General features: G+C 44.0%; 1 long non-coding RNA gene across 1 annotated transcript; it reads left to right on the top strand.

Moving 5' to 3' along the window:
- Positions 1–515: 515 nt before the first annotated feature.
- Positions 516–19,300, top strand: LOC122235944. Its single transcript, XR_006214088.1, has 3 exons — positions 516–630; positions 6,880–6,969; positions 18,717–19,300. It is a non-coding gene; the product is annotated as an uncharacterized LOC122235944 (long non-coding RNA).
- The last annotated feature ends 3,830 nt before the right edge of the window (positions 19,301–23,130 follow it).

Raw genomic sequence — 23,130 nt, 5'->3', positions numbered from 1 at the left:
CTCTTGCCCTCACAGGTAGGCAGTAGAGCGGGCTTCATGTCTACCCCGCCCCTGAACTCTGGTCCCGGAGCTGCCGGTGAGGCCCAGGACGGTGCTGAGAGCCGAACGTCCTGGGAACAGAGAGGCTACCCTTGTCCCAAAGTACTCAAAATGGAACTTGAGTCGTACGTGGATGGGTGGAAAAGAGTCACAGCCTGGTGGGGAAGGTGAAAATATCCCAGGCCACCTTGTCATCGTAACGTCTCTGTGTTGGGTTTTCTCTCTAACAGGATGGTGAGCTCTTCAAAGACGTTCCTCTGTCTACCCATCCACCTGTCCCTTACTCCTGAAAGAGCCTCCGAAAATACCCTGTGATACTTTAGAGCAGTGTTTCTCAGAAAGTCATGGTCCTCCAACGACATCCTCTGATATCGGATACAAATACGGCATCCTGGGACTTGCCCGTAACTGTGAGATCACAATCCGTACAAGAAGGTCTGGAAGCTGAATGTTCTAGAAGCTTCACGGATGACACATTTGGACACACGTGCTTGTGAACCTGCTGAGCTAGTGCAGAGGGTCCGCCTGTCTCCATATGGTCAGAGTTAGGTGAAATGGACCCCATCCGAAGGTTCCTGAAAATCGTGAAAGGTTTGCTGTTTCCTTAGAACTTTTATTCAGCTTCAAAAAAGAATCACAGCTGCATAAAGTTAGATTCCGAAGACAGACTGCTTGAGTTTTAAATCTCAGCTCTGCCGCTTACTCCCTGTAAGACCTTGGACAAGTTACTAGCCTCTATATGCCTTGATCTCCCCATCTATAACGTAGGTGTAACAATAATCTCTACCCCATAGAATTGTGAGGATTAAATGCATTTGTGCGTGTGAAGCACTTAGGATAGTGGCTGGTACATAGAAAGCAGTCATAAATGTAAGCAATTATTATCTGGTCCTATTGGGTTTGTTTTTTTGTTTTATTTAAAAAAATTTTTAGTGTTTATTTACTTTTGAGAGAGAGAGAGAGGAGAGAGAGAGAGCATGAGCAGGGGAGGGGCAGAGAGAGAGGGAGACACAGAATCCAAAGCAGGTTCCAGGCTCTGAGCTGTCAGGACAGAGCCTGACACGGGGCTCGAACTCACGGACTCTAAGATCATGACCTGAGCCGAAGTCGGACGCTCAACCGACTGAGCCACCCGGGTGCCCCTGGTCCCATTGAGTTTATAGAGGAAGAAATGCAAGTTCAGTGTGGGAAGGTATGCACACCGTTCAGGGCTCCGTGAGAACTAGAATCCAGGACCCCGTATTCTCACTGTGGAACACTTTCTGCTTTTCTCCTTTCTTTTCCTTCCCTTTTCTGCAATTAAGAAATTTGATGCTCAGCCACTAAGAATGATCTGAACGTGCTTTTTAAGAGCAGGTCCATGGGGAAAACAAAAAAGTCTAAGTACCATTTGGAGAACTAAATATCATTTGAGTGCCGCTGGGACGTGTTCAGCCGGAGCCCAGGGAAGAAGCCACAGTCAGAGGCTATGAAGACAAAGGACTCCATGGGAGCATCGTACCCACTTCTTTTACAAACCATAGAACTGAGGTCCCCACAGGAGCAGTGACATGTCTGCAGTCCCAGGCTGTGATTTCAAACACACCCGACTCCTCCTCCAGTGCTCTGGCCCCTCTCGACCCCGACCGCGGGACGGATGTCTTGTGCGGGAAGGAGCTGCCCATCTGACTCCCTGCATTGGACACTTTCGCCGACTCCAAGGGGCTCAGATCTGCTGGCCCAGCTTCCTGCGACCCCTCTGCCGACTGACAGTATCCATCGGCTCGCAGTTCCATGCTTTTGTGAGCCAGGCGTGGAATAAACCGAGTCGGAGGGATAGGACTTTGATGGGGAGGACTTTCTCAGATTCCTCTCAATCACATAGGGCAAAGCATTTAAGATGATGCGATCCTTGGCCTTTCTACGACTTCCTCCAAGCGTGGGGAGCACAGACAGGTACCTCCTTATCACTTGTAACAAGCGGCAGTGATCGTAGCTGTCTCCTGGCCACCCGTCCTGTATAGATCTCCGGCGACAGTCTGGGCTGCAACCTAAGGATTCCCATCAGGCACTTCTTCTCCTCAAATATAATTCTTTTCAGCCCATAACAGTCCGCCCTCCTCAGCACACTTCCTACTCACGCTCCCTCTCACCCCGGGTGCGACTCGGGGTCCACGTTTCTTTTTTCTTTTTTTTTTTTTAACATTTATTTTTGAGACAGAGAGAGACAGAGAGAGACAGAGCATGAACGGGGGAGGGGCAGAGAGAGAGGGAGACACAGAATCGGAAACAGGCTCCAGGCTCCGAGCCATCAGCCCAGAGCCCGACGCGGGGCTCGAACTCACGGACCGCGAGATCGTGACCTGAGATGAAGTCGGACGCTCAACCGACTGAGCCACCCAGGTGCCCCTCGGGGTCCACGTTTCTGGTTGGGATGCAGAGAAGAGAGGGTTGGCTTGAGCCGGCAGGAGAGCCAGGGCCTGGTGCCTGGAAACGACTCAGCATCTTGCCCTTGTTACTAATAATCCTCCCCAAATCACCGAATGGTTTCTAGGCATTAAAGTTATCGTTTGCCATAAACCCCTTGTCTGTTTTCTGGAGAGTTTAATATATTGCAGGAAGTTTCACCCATAAAAGGTGACGGCTGTGCTCCTGCGAGCGGGCTGGGCGTCTGTAACTTATGACCTTCATAAATGTGAGTGGGTCTCGCGAGCGGGCCCATCAGTCTTTGGAGTAATTCTGCTTCGTAGTAAAATATTTTACTGTGCGTGCTCCCGTCAGCATTTGCCTCCGTGGTGAGGAGATGTCCCATTCTCGCTGCCTCTTCCTCCTTCCTCTGGCTCCATTTTCCATGATCCCACTTCCAGACATCAATTTGAGACCCAGAGAATCATCTGGGCTTCTTCAGGGCCACAGCTCAGCTCAGTGCGAGGGGTTGCTGTCCTGGGAAAGCAGCTGCATCGATAGAACATTATTTATCATGCTGATGCTGGGCGTGCTTTTTTTCCCTTACAGAACTGCAGGAAATCTACCAAGAAAAGGCATCACCCGAACCAGGGAGAGTCCTTCACTCTCAAACGAGACTGTGTGCATGAAGGTGCTTTGCAGGTTGCAGAGTCATCTAGAAGTCTGTGAATTTCTCGTTGCCCTGATGGAATATAGGAGTTAGCATTCCACATCATAGTCCTAGACACCTAGATAGGCTTTACTGGATTCACTGCCTGCATCTAACGCTGGCTCAGAAAGGCGCCAAACACCCTCCAGGCATCATGGAGTGGTGGGGAGGACGGTCCTCTCGGGGAATTCAAGTCTCCCCTCCATCCTGCAAATTACTCATCTTCTCTGTGCCTCAGTTTCCAAAGGTGTAAAATTTCTATAACATCTCCACTGCGATGTTGTTGAAAAGAGCAAACTAAATATTCCTATAAACAGCAAGAAACTCCAGAATGGCCAAGAGATAATGGTATTATGGTGAGAAACAATGGAGGGGTGTAGACTTAAAGGAAATGAAGCTGAGTGGGAAATGAGCCAGTTAATGAAAAGGATTTAAGAGAGAAAGAAGTCGCTAAATATAGTAAATGGAACACGTGGCTCCTGTGATCGGGTGCCATAGTACTGCAGGGGGGTGGGTACTGGGAACTGAGAGCCAGCGTGACCGGCTTGCTGGGGACAGCAAGGGTGGCCCATCTGCCCGGCAACATGCTGCTTCCAGATATTGTCCATAGCATGGCCTCCAGGCAATTCAATTCATTTTCAATTCAAAAAATAGTTATTGAATGCCCAGTACACCAGCACTTCTGTGGGTTTTTGAGTTATGTCAGTGAACAACACAAAGATCCCTACCCTTGAGGAGCTTATCATATGGAGGGGGACGTTATCTGTTCCCTGTGCCCACTGGATGAACAGTTATCAAACACAAAATGGAGCTAGAGGGACAGATGCAGTCCTTTGGTCCCCCTTGTCCCCCAAGCAGACACTCAGGGAGGTTTGTAAAAACTGCATCTGTGGGTCATTGAACGAGAGAGTTCATCAGACTCCAAGGGGCTCTGCAAGTTCATCCTTCCTCTTTCCCTCCCTCGTCTCTCTCAGTATGTGCATCATCTCTGGACTGTAGGTCACGTTTTGTTCTAAAATAGACCAATAGGAGAAGCTCACTCCATTGGTGGCTAGTATGGCTGTGTTTAGAGTTCATCTTCAACCTGCTTCTGAGGGATGTTTCATGAGTTCCCAGGATCACTTAGAGCAGGGAGATAGAGTCGGGAGCAGAAAGGAGTGGGGGAAAACTTGAGAAATGTTGGGGTGAAGAAATGTTGGGGTGCAGAAATGTTGGGGTTTCCCTGGGAAAGATCACTGATAAATGGCATTTTAAAGACTGTCCTGCAGCCTCCTCATGATTCAGCAGCTGTCACTTACCTCTCTTTGAGAAGCCGTGTTGCTGAGAAGACAAACATATATTCTGTAATTCGCAATCTGTCTGAGCAATTACTTACATTGGTCAGCTATTGCTGTGTAACAACCACAGGATCTCAGGGACATGCAGCAATAAACATTTATGTTGCTCACCTCTCCTCAGGCTGTCCGGAGGTTGGCCGATACAGGCTGGGCTCAGTTGCTCTGGTCTTTAGAAACAGGTTTGACAGTGAATTTTAAATTCAGTTGCATTTGGGGATGGGCTGGAGTTGCTCTTTTTGGACTGTTTTAGAATATAATATGACCTGTGATACACACTGGGAGTGGGGTAGAAAAGGAGGAAGAAATGAAGGATGGAAAGAAGGGAGGATGATAGAAGGGAGGGAGGGAGGAAGGAAGGAAGGAAGGAAGGAAGGAAGGAAGGAAGGAAGGAAAATACAGACAGAAAGAGAGAAAGACAGAAAGAGAAGGAAGGAAGGAAGGAAGGAAGGAAGGAAGGAAGGAAAGAAGGAAGGGAGGGAGGGAGGGAGGAAAAGACAGACAGAAAGAGAGAAAGATAGAGAAGGAAGGAAGGAAGGAAGGAAGGAAGGAAGGAAGGAAGGAAGGAGGAAGGAAGGAAAAGACAAATAGAAAGAGAGAAAGGTAAGGAAGGAAAGAAGGAAGGAAGAAAGGAAGGAAGGAAAAAACAGAAAAGAGAAAGAAAGAAAAATAGAGAAGGAAGGAAGGAAGGAAGGAAGGAAGGAAGGAAGGAAGGAAGAGAGAGAGGGAGGGAGAAAGGAAGTTAGTTACTTCTGAGAACAACTGAACGAATCTGTGTTTTAATGAGCTTTCCAGGTGATTCTGATGCTAAAGTTCAAGAACCATTGCTCTAATTTGCAGATTAGATCTCTCATCCTTCTTGGACCATTAGCTAGATAGGACAATGGCAGAGGCACAAGAGGGAGGGCAGAAATGTGCAACCTCTCTTAAGGCTTAGGTGAGGAATTGGCCACTGATAGAGTATATGTCCACATTCCATTGCCAAAGTGATACTTATGACCAAGGTCATGGATCCAGGGAAGGGTGAAGAATTGGGGTCAGGAATCCAGTCTACTAAAGAACTCAGCAAAAACAACATTGGTGTAGCACTTTATTGTCTATAATGTTCTTTCACCTCATAACAATACTCAGAGGTAGGAGGTGTCTCCATTTGACTCCTTCATCGGAAAGAAAGAAAGTCTTTAGATGTTGAGGTCAAAGTCACATAATTGATAAAACCTAGGTCTCTCATCTCCAAGTTTGAAGCTATTTCCACTGCATCAAACTTCTAGACCATCAGTTCATAAAAGCAGGCTCTGGATCTCTTTTGTGATCAAAAACCTTTCCAATGCACAGGGTGGTAAATACTTTACAGTCCTTATGGACCCAGGCAGGGTGAGTACCAAAAACGTAAGAATGCATTTTCACCCATACTAGACAGCTAGCTCTATTCATCAGGCTTCAAAGTCCAAGTCTCTTTTGTTTCTGGTGCTTGCCCATGGCTTGAGGTCCAAACTTCCATTAGCCTTCCCTTCCATACCCTATGTCCTCAAAATTTGTGCAAGCTAATTTTTCTATAGGAAAATTACTTTGACAAACCTGCAAGGGACTATGATCTTTCTGGAATGTCAGAAGACAGGGTGGAGTGGGCTGGCCAAGAGCACAGACAGAAAACAGTCAACAAGCAGCGTTTTCTTGTACAGCTGAAGATTCATTCCGTGGAAGAAAGCAAGCTCACGAATAAAACATGGTGGAGAGGACGTGATGTTTCTTGGTGCCATTGCTATAGAATTCATAGCCTGTCAGATATGTTGTCAGCCAAAGTCAAAGGGATATTTTAGTGAGAGCCTTTGATGACTTAAAAAGTCTAATTAAGAAATGTTTTTGATCAGACAGATTTTTATTAGAAGCATTTCAACAGATTAAACCTGAAAAAAATGTCTTAGACAACTCTTATGAGAAGGTTGGCTCAACGAAAAAGATTCTTATGGTTTCTACCTTTATTTGTAAGGCAATCATCTTCGTCCCTCTCTCCTTTCCTGCCCAGCTCCCAGTTACCCCCCCTCCCCTGACTACCTGACAATTTAAGACACCTGAGGAGCAATAGGAGAAAAATATGACTGTGCCTTCAAGTGTGATCTATAGGGAGCCCTGGCTGCACACCTTAATTATTGCTAACAAAGTAACATTTTAATAGCTTTAGGTTGAAATTGATGAGCCCTCCTGTTCACTGGAAGTCTTGCAAAGACATGACATGACATCTTGTAGGAAAAAAAAAAAGGAAGGACACTGTGGTGTTAAAGAACTGATTCTATGTGCAATGGTCAGTTAAAAAAAAGTGTATTGTCCTTGGTCAGCAACTTTTCCCAAAGAACTCAGAGTCCATTACAGCCCATATGCTCACCTAATTTATTTCCATCTTTCTATAAATAGGATGCAAATATTATTCTCTCCTGTTACAGAAGAATAAGCTGAAGAGAGGCACCATGGAGAGACAGCACACAGTCTTCTAGCAAGGGAAAGGTGAGCTGTTAAACAGGGGATTCTAAATTCCTTAAGGCCAGTGACTTCTCTACCTATTTCTATTATGGTGCTGGTTGTAAATGGTGGGTGTGGGTGACATACTAGATGGTTGAGGGGACTCCAAGGAAATAAGAGAAGGGAACTTAGCCTCTAGCCCCACGATAGATCTGCTAAAGTTTCAATGTTCAGTGAGAATGACCATCTTGGGCACTTAATAGCTCTTCAACCCATCATAAGCCTTTGACGCACGCTCCTTTTTAATAATTCCAATTAATATACACAGTGGCTACGGTTCCTCAGACCACTCACCTAGTCCACGGCATCTATAACCTCCCCTGGCATCCATGGTGGTGTTTGATCTTGTCTTTGGTCCATGGGAGGCATGCCATAGCCTCCCCAGAACCCAACCACAAGGCCTCTTCAGGTCTGCTGACTCTCTTTATGCTACTTCAAAGATTCTCTCAAGAAGCATCTAAGACAACATCAATTATTGTTCCAAACTACTATGGGATCACAGGAAAATTGATAGGGTGATTGCAGAGTCCTCTCTTCTTCCTCCTCCTCCTCCTCCTCTTCTTCTTCTTCTTCTTCTTCTTCTTCTTCTTCTTCTTCTTCTTCCTCTACTATGGCAGTTGGGCACTTCAAGAAAGCTTTTAAGGGGTGTGACTTCACATCCTGAGGAGAAAGAGTAGGGGTGAATGGGATGCAGAGATGCTTCCTAAGGACCTAGAGTAATGTCTAATTCTGTCCTCCTCTCTGGCTCCCCGCTGTCTTCCCAAGGACATTAGGTGTCCTCTATGAGGGCAAGTAGGTTCCATATGTCTTTTAAATCAATTGATAGACATAATTTTTATTCCCTATAGTTTTAAGGATCTTACTTTTATTCCTGAAAAGCCAGTTTCCCAGAATTCAACATCCTACATCTTCCCCCCCGCCCCCCAAATAATGAATTTGAAAGGTATGTCTTCATTTGTTCAGGCTTCTATAACAAACTACTACAGTGTAGGCAGCTTATAAACAACAAAAATTTATTTCTCACTCTTCTGGAAGCTAGGAATTCTAAGACCAACGTGCTGGCGAATCGGTGTCTGGTGAGAGCTTACTTCCTTGTTCACAGACTGTGTCCTTGTATGGCAGGAGGGGTGAAGGAGCTCTCCAGGGTCTCTTTTATAAGGGACTAATCCCACTCATGAGGTCTCCGCCCTCAAAATCTAGTCACCTCCTGAAGGCCCCACTACTTTCATCACATTGGGAGTTAGGATTTCAACCTAGAAATTTTGAGGACTCTCGGTCCATAACACAGTATCTATTTAAGAGAACCAAAGCCTAACTTGAACTTTTCTCCCTTTTTCCTTGCCCTTTTGCATCCTGGGTGGGGAGTAAAGAATACTTCACTGCTGTCTGAGTCGGGGAGGGAGGAAGGTGGGAGGATTACATACCAAGGAAGGTGGTAGGGCGGTACATCAAACTATTCTCCCACATCATTGCAAATTTGTTCCCGTCACTAAAGGAAAGGCAGGACAAATCCAGAGAGAGGAGAAATAGGGGTGCTCTCTTTCTCAAGAATTAACCACCCTGTAAGAGGGGAAAAAAATGGGTGTGATGAGAAAGGAGAGCAGCAGGAGGGAAAGAAGAGAAAGTAAAGAGCTATTAAAACATGCTGGGTCTTTTAGCAGGTATTGTTTTGTCATATAGGCATACAGTCATAAACATAATTCAATAATAAATAGCTTCCTGGTGAATAATATTGAGCTGAGGCTTATTTAGGGAGCCCCAATACACCTCAGTCAAATTCATATCATATCACATTACACGTCACACTCAGTATGTATAAATAACAGTGTGTAAATGCTGAAAGCATTATGTGATAGCAGATGGGGGGAGGTCCTGGAATTGGTTGCAAGGAGTGAGGGTGGTGGGCAGAGAGATTAAAGAAATGTAGCCCAGCCTATTAACATAAGGGCAGTAGAGAACGTAGGCATACCTAACGTCTTTTGCAGAAATAGATCTGAAACTGTTAGATGCTTGGCAGAGCAAAGTGATGAAGTCTCGAAGACAAATAACCTTGAAAGTGTGCTAGGTATTTTGGATGCAGTTAAGGATGATAGCTTTTGGCCAGGACTGGAGATGACCCTTCTCGGATCCTTAGTCTGGGCTATGACACTGGAGTGGCTCTGTATATAAGATTTCTTCATCTTCTGCAGAGAAAAAAATATATTCAAAAAATGTTTATTTTTGAGAGAGAGAGTGAGCATGAGCAGGGGAGGAGCAGAGAGAGGGAGACAAAAGATCCCAGGTGGGCTCTGTGCTGACAGCAGAGAGACTGATGCAGGGCTCAAACTCAGGAACTGTGAGATCATGACCTGAGCTGAAGTTGGACTCTTAACCAACTGAGCCACCCAGGCACCCCGAGAAAAAATTACTCTTAAAGCATCTCTGGAACTTCCAAGGAAGAAATCTATGGGTATCAAGATTCAAACCACTCTAAAGAATCAATGCATCCTACAGGACAGGAGCTTCTAATATGCACATGTAAAATAAATGAGTGTAGTTTTATTTTCTTTTTTAATTTTAGAACTCTTTTTTATCCAGCTACACAAACTAAAAAGTACACGAATCATACATATGAAGACCAGTAAATAATCACAATGAACAATTGGATTATTTAAAGACAATTACCCACATCAAAACAACAGAACATTTCCAGGATCTCAAAGTCAATCATCTTGCCCCTTCTGAATCGCTATCTCCTACTCTTCTCCCAAAGGTTAATCCTGTTCTGACTCCTAATGCTATAGACTAGTTTTTACTGTTCCAGGACGTTATATTAATAAACTCTTATGACATATAGCATTTTGTATTTCTTTCAACATTATGCTGTCTGCCGTTTGTGCATTCTCTTTGCTGTAGAGTATTCCAGTATAGTAATAGACAATAATTTATCCATGCATTCTGCTATTCATGGACATTTAGGGGTTGCTCTAATTTTTAGCTATCACAAAGAATACTGCTGTCAACATTCTTGTACATATCTTTTTGTTCACATACATACATTTGGGGGAAGAGTATACACCTAGCATTGGGGTATGCACATGCAGAACTTGAATAGACTCAACCAAACTGTTCTCTAAGCGCTTGTACCAATTTATACTCCCAATAAAAATGTGTAAAAGTTCTGACAGCCCCACATCTTCTGTGGTAGGTTCAGTTTTGAAAACATTTTGCACAAACTTGTCATACATTTTCATTCAATAATACGTTGTTTTATTTTTGTTATATTAAATATAACTTATTGTCAAATTGGTTTCCATACAACACCCAGTGCTCATCCCCACAGGTGCCCTCCTCAATGCCCATCACCCACTTTCCCCTCTCCCCCAACCCCCATCCACCCTCAGTTTGTTCTCAGTATTTAAGAGTTTCTTATGGTTTGCCTCCTTCCACCTCTGTAACTTTTTCCCCCCTCCCCCTCCCCCCTGGTCTTCTGTTAAGTTTCTCAGGATCTACATATGAGTGAAAACATATGGTATCTGTCTTTCTCTGCCTGACTTACTTCACTTAGCATAACACTCTCCAGTTCCAACCACGTTGCTACAAATGGCCAGATTTCATTCTTTCTCATTGCCAAGTAGTATTCCATTGTATATATAAACCACAACTTCTTTATCCATTCGTCAGTTGATGGACATTTAGGCTCTTTCCATAATTTGGCTTTTGTTGAAAGTGCTACTATAAACATTGGGGTACAAGTGCCCCTATGCATCAGCACTCCTGTATCCCTGGGGTAAATTCCTAACAGTGCTACTGCTGGGTCATAGGGTAGGTCTATTTTTAATTTTTTGAGGAAGCTCCACACTGTTTTCCAGAATGGCTGCACCCGTTTGCATTCCCACCAACAGGGCAAGAGGGTTCCCGTTTCTTCACCTCCTCGCCAGCATCTACAGTCTTCTGATTTGTTCATTTTAGCCAGATGAGTGTAGTTTTAAAAGGAACCAATCTTACTTACAATTAAAAACTGTAGATTTTGCTGTAGCCTGGGTTCCCCAGAAAGCAGAGCATCAGTCAAAAGCCTAAGTGCTACCACTTTATTAAAAGTGCAGTCCCCCAGAAGCAAAAGGGAGGGAAGATGGGGCAGGACAGGGCAGGAGGAGGCAATTCGAGGGGTGTCCAAGCTCTTGGTGTCAGGGGCAACTGACCAACTGACTGCTGGGTCTCCCGGAACCATCTCCTGAGGCACCACGTGAGTAGTTGCTTCTTAGGCTACTCCCTCTCGGTGGAGGAAGGGAGAAGAGTCCACCTGCTGGCTCCCTTCTCCCGTTAGACACAGGGCCATCTCATTGGGGAGTGAACCTGGTGCTTCTTGGTGGCTTATGTTTCAGCAACAACAAAGAAGTCCCGAGGCAGGAGGTGAAAGGAAGCAGCACAGAGGGCTCCGGGCATGAACAAACCTGCTTCAACTTGTAAGGCATGAAACCAGGGCGGCCATTGCCACAGCCAAGAGTACCAGGGATCGGGGAGGCTGAAAGGATCTCATGGGCGCTTAAAAGTAATTGTTTGTCTCAGTCTGTTCAGGCTTCTGTAAAAAAAAAAAAAAAAAAATACCATATACCAGGAGGCCGAAACAGTCAATATTTATTTCTCACAGTTTTGGGGGCTGAAAGTCCAAGACCAAGGTGCTGGCAGATTCAGTGTCTACGACAAGCCTGCTTCCCGGTATATAGATGGCTGTCTTCTCACTGTGACCTCACGCGGCAGAAGGGGCAAGAGAGGTGTCTGAGGCCTCTTTTATGAGGACATCGATCCACCCTCATGACCTCACGACCTCCCCAAGGCCTCACCCCCTAGTACCGTCACCTTGGGAATTAAGCTTCAACCTGTGACCTTTGAGGCACAAACATTCAGCCCGTAACACTGTGACTGTCTCTTAAGATTGAGCTTTACATTTTTCTCAGGTAAGAGAAAGGGCTTGTCAGGAGTGTGGGTACTCATCAAAAACAGGAAGTATTACCCAGGAATTCTTAATAGTAACTAAAGAAGTGTGTGGATCAAATGTGCGTCACTCTCTGGATGGGTGGGCATAAGGGGGTCTCGAGGAGACCCATTTGGACAGTGATCTTGTTGAGCAGTAAATGATATCCTGATAATTCACAATAACAGCTGATATTTATAGAGAGTCAGCATTGTTTTAAGAGTTCTGCTTTGTAATGAGCTTTATTGTTCATTGTTTTTAATGTTTGTTTATTTTTGAGAGGCAGAGAGACACAGAACGTGAGCAGGGGAGGGGCAGAGAGAGAAGGAGACACAGAGTCCGGAGCAGGCTCCAGGCTCTGAGCTGTCAGCACAGACCCCGACCAGGGGCTTGGACTCACGAACTGTAAGATCATGACCGGAGCCGAAGTCCGAGGCTTACCTGACTGAGCCACCCAGGCGCCCCTGAGAGTTCTGCTTTGAATCCTTGCATTAATACTACTATATGTCAACAGAGACACAGAAACCAAATATCTTGTCCAAAGGCACACAGCAGCTAAGTGATAGAGTTCAGATTTGAATTCATGTGCTCTGACCCCAGAGCCCGTGCGTTTATCCATTATAGAAAGTTTTGACACTCGGCTAGAAGAGAAAATTGCAATTATTTCTCTTTTCCAAAGTTCATGTCTGCTTCTGAGAAGTCCTGAGGTTTTCTTGAAATGTAATTAAGATTATGCATGTTTCACAAATAATGCTTAAACACCATAACCTCCGGAAAACCATGCCAGTGCACAAGTTGCGATAAGGGAAAATACAACCCAACTTAAACCTGGTAACAAGAGCAGTGCTGGGGATTAACCATATGGCCCACAGCACCACTCCAGAAAGCATCCCAGTGATTAAAGGGCATCTCGGGTGAGTGAGGAAACAGTTTCTTTCTCCCTAGGCCTGAGTGGTTTCACACAGTGAAAGCATAGCAGTGGTGGGGTTGGACTGAGGATGTTTCCAGAGGCTGAACAAAGTGCAGAAAGCCACACTCTGAGCCGGGGAAAATCTCAATTCCCAGCCCAGAGAACTTCCAACAGCAGATCTTGTTGTCTGCCTCGAATGTGTTTTTTTCATGCTCCACAGATGTCCTTTCTCATAAATTCAGAAGTATCTGCACGTCCCAAGGTGAGCTGGTATCTCCTTTTTATTGCCGGCAGTTTGCAGCAAGGATCTGACATTAAAAAAATATGGTGCTCCCTTTTGAGAGTGTGACCCTCTTTCTCAACTCTTTCCGCATCTTCTTCCAGTTCCCTCTGCTCTTTTCACCTTTGTGCTTCTGGTCAGCACGCATGGGGGCTCGAGAGACCCTTCCAGATACTTTGACTTCTTGCTCGATTGCAAAAGGATGAATTTCCTCTACAGATTGCCCCATAGGGACACTGCATAGGTCTAAGACTGAAAGAGCCTCTAGAGAACTTATTTTAGCTGTTTGCCAACTAACCCCTTTTGCCTGCTTCCTGGGAGAAACAACGCACATCCTCTCTACAGGAGGAAGCAGGAGAGATATCCATCTCAAAGGAAGTAGCTCAAAGGAAATTTATGATGCTGATCGGAAATTTAAGCCCCTTAACACAACTGCTGGGTTGTGAACAAGGGAGCAAATTTTTATCACCTCATGCCTGTGGCTTCCCTCAGCCCCTTCCTGAGGGACAATGGCCATGGATCCAGTGGCCTCTCCGCCTCTCCCTGCTTAATGGCACTTGCTGTGGAGAATTTTGATAGATCACCAGTTCCGCTAACTTGAGCAGACTCGTGTGCTTTTAGATATATTCTTGTGGATATGCATAAAGGTACCATGTGGCTTGCAGGGGGTTTAGTTCTATACCTGCCCTCCATTTTCCCATTCTTCTTTCCAAGGGAACCCCTATATCTTTGGGTCTAGCAATGTCCCAGGTAAAAAAGACATTTTTAGTACACTATACCAGCAAAGAGTGGTCAGTTGACTGTATTCTGGCGATAGAGATGTCAACGGAATAGTTCAGAGGAACTTCTGAGAAAGCACCATACAACTGAGGGGGAGCCTGGAGCTCCTTTCTGCCCTTCTGTCTTTCTTCTTTTAGGTCTGAAACTTGAACATGAAGGCTGGAGCTTCAGCCGCCAAATTGAACTATGAGGCAATGTCGAGGGAGGGATTTTGAGCCAAATGTAGCAAAGAAGACAGATGAAGGATTTTAGTTTCCTGATAACTGAAGACCTGTCGTATGAGCCCTGAACTTCCTGCCTCTAAATTTACTTTATCCAAAACAGAAATAGGTTCTATCTTATTTTAGCTAGGGTTGTTTTGTTGGTCTATTCTGCATAGCAATACCCAACCCTAACGATTCACTACCTCTGTGATGAGAATGTGTCAATAATGCTTTCTCCTAACTGGTGGATTCAAGTTTCTGCTGCTGTATTTGTTAATGTTCCTTAGGTGAAAAGTAACAATGACCACAAGAGCTAGCTTATGCAGGAAAGGGGAATCTCTTATGTCTCACAGAACCCAGGGCCATGGAGCCTCTGGAAAAAGCTGACTCCAAGAACCAGACAGCCATCTAGAATTGCTCTCTGTCCCTTGTCCCTGTTCTCTTCCATGGATCTGCTTCTTCCTTCTGTCTTTCTGCAGGCCACTCCTCTCTGCTTCCTTGTACCCACTCCCTACTCCTGATTTTATGGCTCCCAAAGTGAGACAGATTCTCGCAGGTCCCGGTTTCCTGGGGGTAGAATTGTCATTAGCCCAGAAGAAAAGAGGTTCCTTGAAAGTTAAAGAAGCACTCCCAAAGCATTCACTACTCCTACACCAAATGGAAACCCGGTATAAATAAAAAAACAACCTGATATGGAAAATAACAGCAATAAAAACCCCCCAACATGTTAATGCCTGATTCTTCAGGCTAGAAAAGTTTTTGTCCAAACATTTAAGAAAAAAAAAAAAAAAATAGCACCACTCTTGCACAAACACATCCAGGAAACAGAATGAGGGAACATTTCCCAATCTTTTTGGATACGAGCATAACCTAATTCTCAAGTTTGACAGTGACTCTTCAAGGAAGAAAAATCAATAGCCCAATATAGTTCTCATAAATATAGATTCAAAATTCATTTGGAAAATATTAACAAATAGAATACAGTGAAATATAAAAGGGGGGGTTAACAGCGTCAAGTAGGATTGTTTCAGACATGGAAAGGCAGTTTAACATTACAAAATTAATTAGTGCAATGGACAACATTAATAGAAAAAGGGAGAAAATGCTATCATATCATGGGAGAAAACGTTATCTTGATAGATGCAGAGAAATCATTTGGCAAAATTCAATACTCCTTCATGAAAAACTCACAGCAAAAAAAAAAAGAACAGAATGGAACTTCTTTAATGTGATAATCTACAAAAAACCCTGTAGCAAATATCATGCCAATAATAACAATATTGAAAACTTAACCCCTGAGTTGGGAAATGAGGCAAAAATTCTGGCTCGCCTCGCTTTTATTCAACATTCCGATGGAGGCAGTAGCCATAGTAATAAGTCCAGGAAAAGAAATAAAAAGCATCCATATGAAAAGAAAGAAATAAAACTCTCATTTTTCATAGATTTCATAGATTTTTCATCGTTCATCTAGAAAATCCAAAATAGTGAACAAGTTATTAGAAGTATAAACGAATTCAGCCAAGTTGCAAATATAAGGCCAACATAAAAGAATTAGTCATATGCCGGCAACAAAAAAAAAAATATGAAAGAACAAATTATAAAATATAACATCAAAATGTATCAAATGCTTATAAATAAATCTAGGGAAAGGTATACAAGACCACTCCACTGAAAAAGACAAACTATTACTAGAGAAATGAATTAAATGGATGAGTTTACCCCATTCAGAGATCGGAGAATGCAGTGTGTCAATTTTCCCAAATTAATCTATAGATTTAATGAAGTTGTGCTCAAAATCCCAGCAGCCTTTTTTTTAAATGAAATTTGAAAAGCTGAACATATGCAGTCCCAAAGACCAGAGAATTCTACTCCAGAGTGTATACCAACAGAAATCAGTACATTCGTTCATCGAATGTCAGAGAATAGAATGTTCACAGTAGTACCTTTACTACTCCAGCCTGGACACTACCTGGATGTCCGTTGATAATAGAACGAGAAATATATTGTTTGTTCACACAAAGGAATGTTAATTAGCAATGGAAGGAAATAATTCATAGATACATATAAAATATTGATGAATCTCACAAATCTCACATAAAGAGCAAGAAAGGCTAGACCAAAAAAGGAGGAAGATACACAGCTTTAGGCCAGTTATATAAAGTATAACGGAAACATCACTTCTACTGTCAGAAGCCAGGAGAGTGGTCACACTCGCGGTGAGGTGGTAACTGGAAGGAAACAGGGGAAGGTTTTCTGGGGGTGTTAGGAATGTCCTGTTTGTCTCTCTGAGTGCCACGTTTGTGGTATATTTAGTTTATAAAAATTCACTAGTTCTGTCTCATGTACACTTCTCTATTTTTATTGTCCTACTTCAGAGAAGATTTAAAAAACGATAAAATAAAAGCTAAACAAATACATACCTTTCATATGCTAACTACTGCTTCTCCTCAACTAGACTCTGTTTCTCCTTCTTTATTAACTTTTACTTTTTTTCATATTAAGCGTTAATTGTTTAAGCCACCATAAGTCATTTTTTAAAAAATCATGAACAAATAAAAGTGTAAGAATATATTTTATTATTTGCAAAAAATATTTGCTACTGACATTCTACTTATTGCATTTAATTCAGTTTACCAAAAAAACACAAAAAACAAAAAAAACAGGTGTGGTGTTTTAACGGGTGTGGTCTCTCTATATAAAGTGCCATGAAAATTGAGAAGTTGGTAAGGTTGTTTCCACTGGCTGTCCCTGTTCACCCCCACATCTCTGCCCTCAGCAGACTTTTGATCCTAAGGTCAGGGTGCCATGGCATTAACTCAGCCTTCCCTCTTCCCCAACCCCTCAGCCCGGACACACACATTTGTCCTTATCCATTCTCTCAGAGCCCTGCTCTGGGCTAGAACTAACCTAACCAACTTTGTTAAAAATGTTTATTTATTTATTTTTGAGAGAGAGAGAGAGAGAGAGAGAAGCACAAGCGGGAGAGGGGCAGAGAGAGAGGGAAACACAGAATCTGAAACAGTCTCCAGGCTCTGAGCTGTCAGTGCAGGGCCCGACTCCGGGCTTGAACTCACGAGTTGTGAGCTCGTGACCTGAGCCAAGGTCGGACACTGAACCGACAGAGTCACCCAGGCACCCTGCCTAACCAACTAATTAGAGCGTGAGAGCCAAGAACTGATAATGACTGGGTGTTTTATTTGTCTCAGAAGACAATTTTACTTTAATTTTGAACTTTTCCATCTAAAACTAGAAAAACGACAGATGGGAGAATGGTGAGCCCTTGGCTGGCCACTGGGGGATAGATTTTGGGAAGGCAGTTAGTCATGCCTACCATTCTTCAAAGCACAAGACCCAGGCAGCTAACTGCACATAAGCTCGTCCTGACCATTTTGTGACTTCTCTGGGGGTTTTCTTCAGTGAAAAGAAAGGGAGGGAGAGGAAAGGAAAGGAAAGGAAAGGAAAGGAAAGGAAAGGGAAGAAAAGGGACGGGAAGAGAAAAGGAAAGGAAAGAAGAAAAGAAGAAAAAGGAAAAGAAAAGAAGAGAAAAGAAAAGAAAGGAAAAGAAAAGCTGTCTTATCCCTTTTCTCTTAATGACAATTGTAACTTCTAAGTCACACTCTACTTGCTTCTTCCTTCAAAGCCCCCTCTTGAAATTACCCTGATTTAATAAACTGGGAGATTCTGTTGGGTTTGAGCATTGAACTTTTGCTCAGAAATTGAAAGAAGGACCTGCGTTTCATCAAGTTCTCCGCCAGAATCCAAATGGCAGCGGGACATATTCTGGGCAGTTCCCGTTTGATGTTTCTGAATAATCAACAAAGCAGACAAACCAGGGTTTATTAGCACTTTGTTCTTCTCAGAGGCACAGTGCCGAAGAAATGTCTTTTTTTTCCCCCTTTGGAAAAAATTTTACTAGTAACCATAGCAATAATAATTCCATCTCCGAGTGAAAATTCTTATTGTTATCTTGGTTGGCAGCCCCAGTTTCTTTCCTGTCACAAGTAGACAGAAGGCAGACACCGTCTTGAAGTCTATAAAAGGCTCACCTAAGCAGGATGAAGAGCAGCTGTTTTCTCTCGCAGCCGAGAACAGAACCAGAGAAGAATGGCTTAGCCCTAGAATGGGGGGCTTCCGCAGGATGGGAGAAAGTGGTTCCTGGCAGTAGGCTGGATAGGTTGTCATGGGAGTTTGCAGAATCATCTTCCTTAGAAGCCTTTAAAAAGAGCTTAGATGATCTGTACCTAGAGCGGCAGATATATGCCCTTTTAATATCCCCTTGGAGGCCTGGCTGTGCCTTTACTGCCCTTCTGATAGCCGGCCCGCTTCACCACCGTCCGCAGCACCCGACCCAGGACGTGGGCTCTGTGAATGGGAACGAACCAGCGGGGTCAGGAGTTCGCATAGAATGACTTAGCAATGATCAAATGCGGTCTACTGGTTTGTGGCTGGTCAAATATCGGCCCCGTGGTTATTTTCCTACAATCGTCTCATAAAACGAGATTTGGCCAGATGCACACCATTTGGCCAAGGGAGGCTCTTTGAAGAATGACCGAGTCCAGCTCCCTTCTTCTGGATTGTTAACTTTGTCTGCTTGATTCTACACAGGCTTTTGAATAAGAAGGAAATGTTCTCCGAAGTGGGAGTGCGTGCTGTGTTTCAGAAATTACTCAAACATACGTGGAGAAAACAGTTTACAGAACGAACGTGAGCCAGAGTGAAATCCAGACGTCCCTTCTGCCAGCCCCACCGATTCTCTCCCATCGAAGGAATGTGCTAACCTTTTGAAAAGTGCTTTCGTTTAAAAAAGTAATGGTCAGAACCCTGCTCAGTCCTTCAGTAACCATATTTTACCTCACAGTTGACATTTATATGCCAGCGACTCATTCGTTACAAATTCTAATTGCGAGCAACAATCCAAAAAAGACAATGCAAAAGGCAAAAAGAGAAAAGGCTCAGAAACCCTTTGAGATCCCATCTAATTAAAAATGCAAATTAAGAAAGAAACCTCAAGTCATAAGTCCTGTTCCATCTTTTCAAAGGCACCAATTACCAGTGAGTCATTGTGAAAGGGACTGCCTTTAATTTTAAGTCAAATTTCTCAACAATATCCCATTGGCAGGAAATTAAAGCGACTGCCAGCTTAGTGGTACAATTAACACTTTGACCTTTGTTATCCAAACTTTATTCATTCTTGTTCTGTTTCTCTAAGCAATCACTAAAGCAGACAATTTTCCACCGCATTTTTCTGAGGTCCCGAGAACATTTTGTTTTCTAGTGATAAGCAATCTCATCTCTGAACTAACGCACCCCTTTTCATGAAACCATATTGGGGGACATTCCAGAAAAGAACAAACTCCTTGATAGAATCTCTTTTCTAATAATGCTTCCGAAAGCAAGGTAGGAGAGTACGTTACTGCAGAACAAAGGTCCTCAGACAGGAGATACCGATCACCAAAGGACTCTTGCTAGACCTGAATCTGGCCATATGCTAATATGGATACATGTCACATGTCAGGGTCTTCATTGTTTTGTCTCCAGATACTAATTCCTAATGTATGCATTATACTTTGTATTATCCTAAGAAGTAACACTAGCTACGGAAAACATTTTTTTTTTAAGTCTAGGAACTGGAAGAGAAATACAAGAGATTATACAAGCCAATCTCTCCAGTCTAGGGCTCACCTGATATGAATTGAGTACCTATATCAGTCAGGAGAGAGAAACTACACAAGAGCTTGAACAAGGAAAATATACTATTAACTGTAACAGGGGATTGGCTGGTAAGAAGCAAAGAGTTCTCTAAGGAATATAGGATAGCAGATAGCAACCGCCATTCCCCTAGGCTGTCGTAGAGTGCTCTGGAAAGATGCCCTTCTCTCCTCCTCTCGAGCTGGGATCCAGAGAGGGTACTGGATAATGACAAATTCGCTGAGGTGTCAGGCAGGTGGCCTTTGCTAGAACCTCTCCTTCAGGTGCACGCAGAAGTTGTCGACAGGGAGGTCACGCAGCTCAGCACTTGCTGAGAAATCCCACAAAGGATAAGGCAGGGAAGCCTCTGATGGGAGGTGCCCTTGCCAGAGGGCTCTTTCATGAAGATGCTTGAGTGGGGGTGCTGGGGTGAGCTGCTGACCACTAGGGGGGTGCTGTGAAGCTGGGTGCTGGAGAAGCCATTTGCTGCGTAAGGTGGCTCGGAAGGATCTTTTCATGCTGCGGGGGTCAGGCCCTGAGGAAGTTGCATTTGCTGCAAGGTACTGCCATGAAAGCACAAAGAACTGGGAAGGAACACTCCGTCCTCTACCGGTGTCCTTCTAGCGTCCTCTGTGGACAAAAGCTTTACCGTGAGCCAGCTGACAAAGGGGAAATATTTAAAGGGCCCATCTCCATTTTCACAGAGCAGACAATGAAACTTGGATTTGGGGCGAAAGACAATACAATGGTGTACTATTGCCTATTGTGAGACAGTTATGTTACAGATATCCTCTAATGTATTCCCTGCAATATTTCTAATGGATGAATATCGTCACGCACAATTTACAGAGGCCCACAGAGTTTAAGGAAGGTCACAAGATTGGGGCACCTGGGTGGCTCAGTGGGTTGAGTGTCCGACTTTGGCTCAGGTCATAATCTCACAATTTGTGAGTTCGAGCCCCACGTTGGGCTCAATGCTCTCAGTATGGAGCCCACTTCAGATCCTCTGTCCCCCTCTCTCTCTCCCCCTCCCCCGCTTGTTCTCTCTCTCTCTCTCTCTCTCAAAAATAAATAAAACATTAAAAAAAAAAAAAAGAAAGGTCACAAGGTGGGGGCACCTGGGTGGCTCAGTTGGTTAAGCATCTGACTTCAGCTCTTACGGTTTGTGGGTTTGAGACCCATATCTGGCTCTGTACTGACAGTGTGGACCCTGTATGGGATTCTCTCTCTCCCTCTTCTTCTGCTCCCCCCCAACTTGTGCTTTTTCTGTCTCTCAAAAACAAATAAATAAACTTAAAAAAAATAAAGATGATAGGGTCAGTAAACAGGGGCTGGGGGGTGGGGATTCAAATCCAAATTTGGCCAACACCAAAGCCTACTGTCTTTCTATACTAGGTTTTCTCCAAAGAGGCCCATAATTCTAGGAAGACTGGTATCCTAGGGGACCAGTCTCAGGGCAGGGGTGAGGATGAGGACTACAGATGGGGGACAGGGATTCTGACAGGCTGGGGGCTATAGCACGAGTGGGGTTGGATTGCGATGACCTGGGGAAATCTGAAAGGCAGAGTCTCTAGCCAAGCTAAGAACCTAATTAAACTGAAGTCCATAGGGGTTAGGCAAAACTACCAAGGTGAATTTTAAGACAATGGGACGAAATTGGAGGCAGGGACACATCAAAACAGTTGCAAGTACAGGGCAACCATTCCTTGAGATGAACACCATCAACACCGGTTCCAGGGTGTCTGGCCATGCCCGCAGGTAGGGAGAGGGTGCCTGAGGGTGCCTTCTGGTTCAGACAGGTTAGTTAACAAGACAATGGCCAAGCTAGGGCTAGAGCCTATCTCCTTGACTCCCATTTCTGGGCTCTTTACACTTGTCATCGGCGTCCATGAATGCTAGATCTGCAGCAAGGGACCCAGTGAATGGAAGAGCTAACCCATGAGCCTTTTGCCTGTTGGATTGATCAGAGGACATAAAATGGAAAACGGGGAACAAGTTTAGTTCAGGTAAAGCATTTAGTCTTCTTACAGCTGTGCCTATTGTCTTCCTTTGTCCCCCACGAATCTTCACGAATAGGCATGAGATCAGCATTCAGCAACGCTGTTCACGGAGTTTCACATCATCATTGATGTTAGCTGAGGCCTTTCTAATCAGGGGTACTCAGCCTTTATTGAACATCGGAATCATCTGGACAACTGTTAAAAAACAGTACTGACGCCCGAAGCTGTTTCATGCCAATAGTGAGAGTCTCTGGAAGTGGGCTCATTCATCAGGATATCCGCAAGATCCACACATGATTCTAATTCACATCCAGGGTTGAGATGCACTGGCATATCCTGACTACAGCAGAATGGCTTTGGAAGAGACAACAAGTAATTTAAACCCCTCTTCCTGCGGGATTTACTCTCCTACGGGATTCTGAGAACAACTCCTTTTCCAGAGCAATCTCTCACTGGGTTGTACTGCACGGTGTCATCCCAGCAAAGATGTTGAACTCAAAGCAGGAGGATTAGCTATATGCAAAAATATGCTGAAGGGATGTACAGGCTTCTACACTATAACGCATGCCGAGAACCAACACGACACGGAAGACTGGCATCCCTTTGTTGGAAAGGGAAACAGGTTATAGTTCTGAGGTTGACGTTGGCCTTAAGTAAATGAGCTGTGCTCCCGACAACTACCTCAGGGTAAGATTTAACTAGGAAATCCTAATCTTCAGTGACATATGTGGTGGAGAAAGCAATGAAATATCCTTCTGCTTGGTGATGGGTGAAGCCCTAAAGACTCAATCTGGTCTTGATGAACATCCAAGAATCTGGATGCGCGCACTCCGCTGAGGCAGGGGTTTCTGCCAACGATGCTGGTAAGGAAGTCTGTGGTTTCTCGCAGCGTCAGATTTGTTCAGTTTGGGTATAAACAAATACCATAATTTCCATCCTGGGGTATAAACAAGCAGGCTTCTCTCCTTTACCCAGGTGCCATTACTGTCCTCGAAACTAGTTGTGTATCTAATTAAAAACAAAACTTCCTTTAACTTTCCATGTTTCTCTAGGTCATGTAATTCCACATGATTTGAAGTAGTTTTCTTTAGCTTTTTGAAACAAAAAATAAAACTCAGGTTTCAAATAAGATAAAATTATTTTTAAAAATTGTTAGTAAAATTTTCAGTGATGTGCATAAGAGAGAATAATAAACTCTATCATACACACCATCCAGCTTTAACCATTATGAACTTGTGGCAAATCTTATTTTACATATACACTTGCCCACTATCGTATCCTGTATTCTTTTGAAGCAAATCCCGGGCTTCATAGTATTTCATCCACAAATA

This window comes from Panthera tigris, chromosome F3 (genome assembly GCF_018350195.1).
Source record: "Panthera tigris isolate Pti1 chromosome F3, P.tigris_Pti1_mat1.1, whole genome shotgun sequence".
Classification (NCBI taxonomy): domain Eukaryota; kingdom Metazoa; phylum Chordata; class Mammalia; order Carnivora; family Felidae; genus Panthera; species Panthera tigris.
Note: the sequence above shows the minus strand (reverse complement) of the source record. Positions and strands in the feature narration are given on the sequence as shown.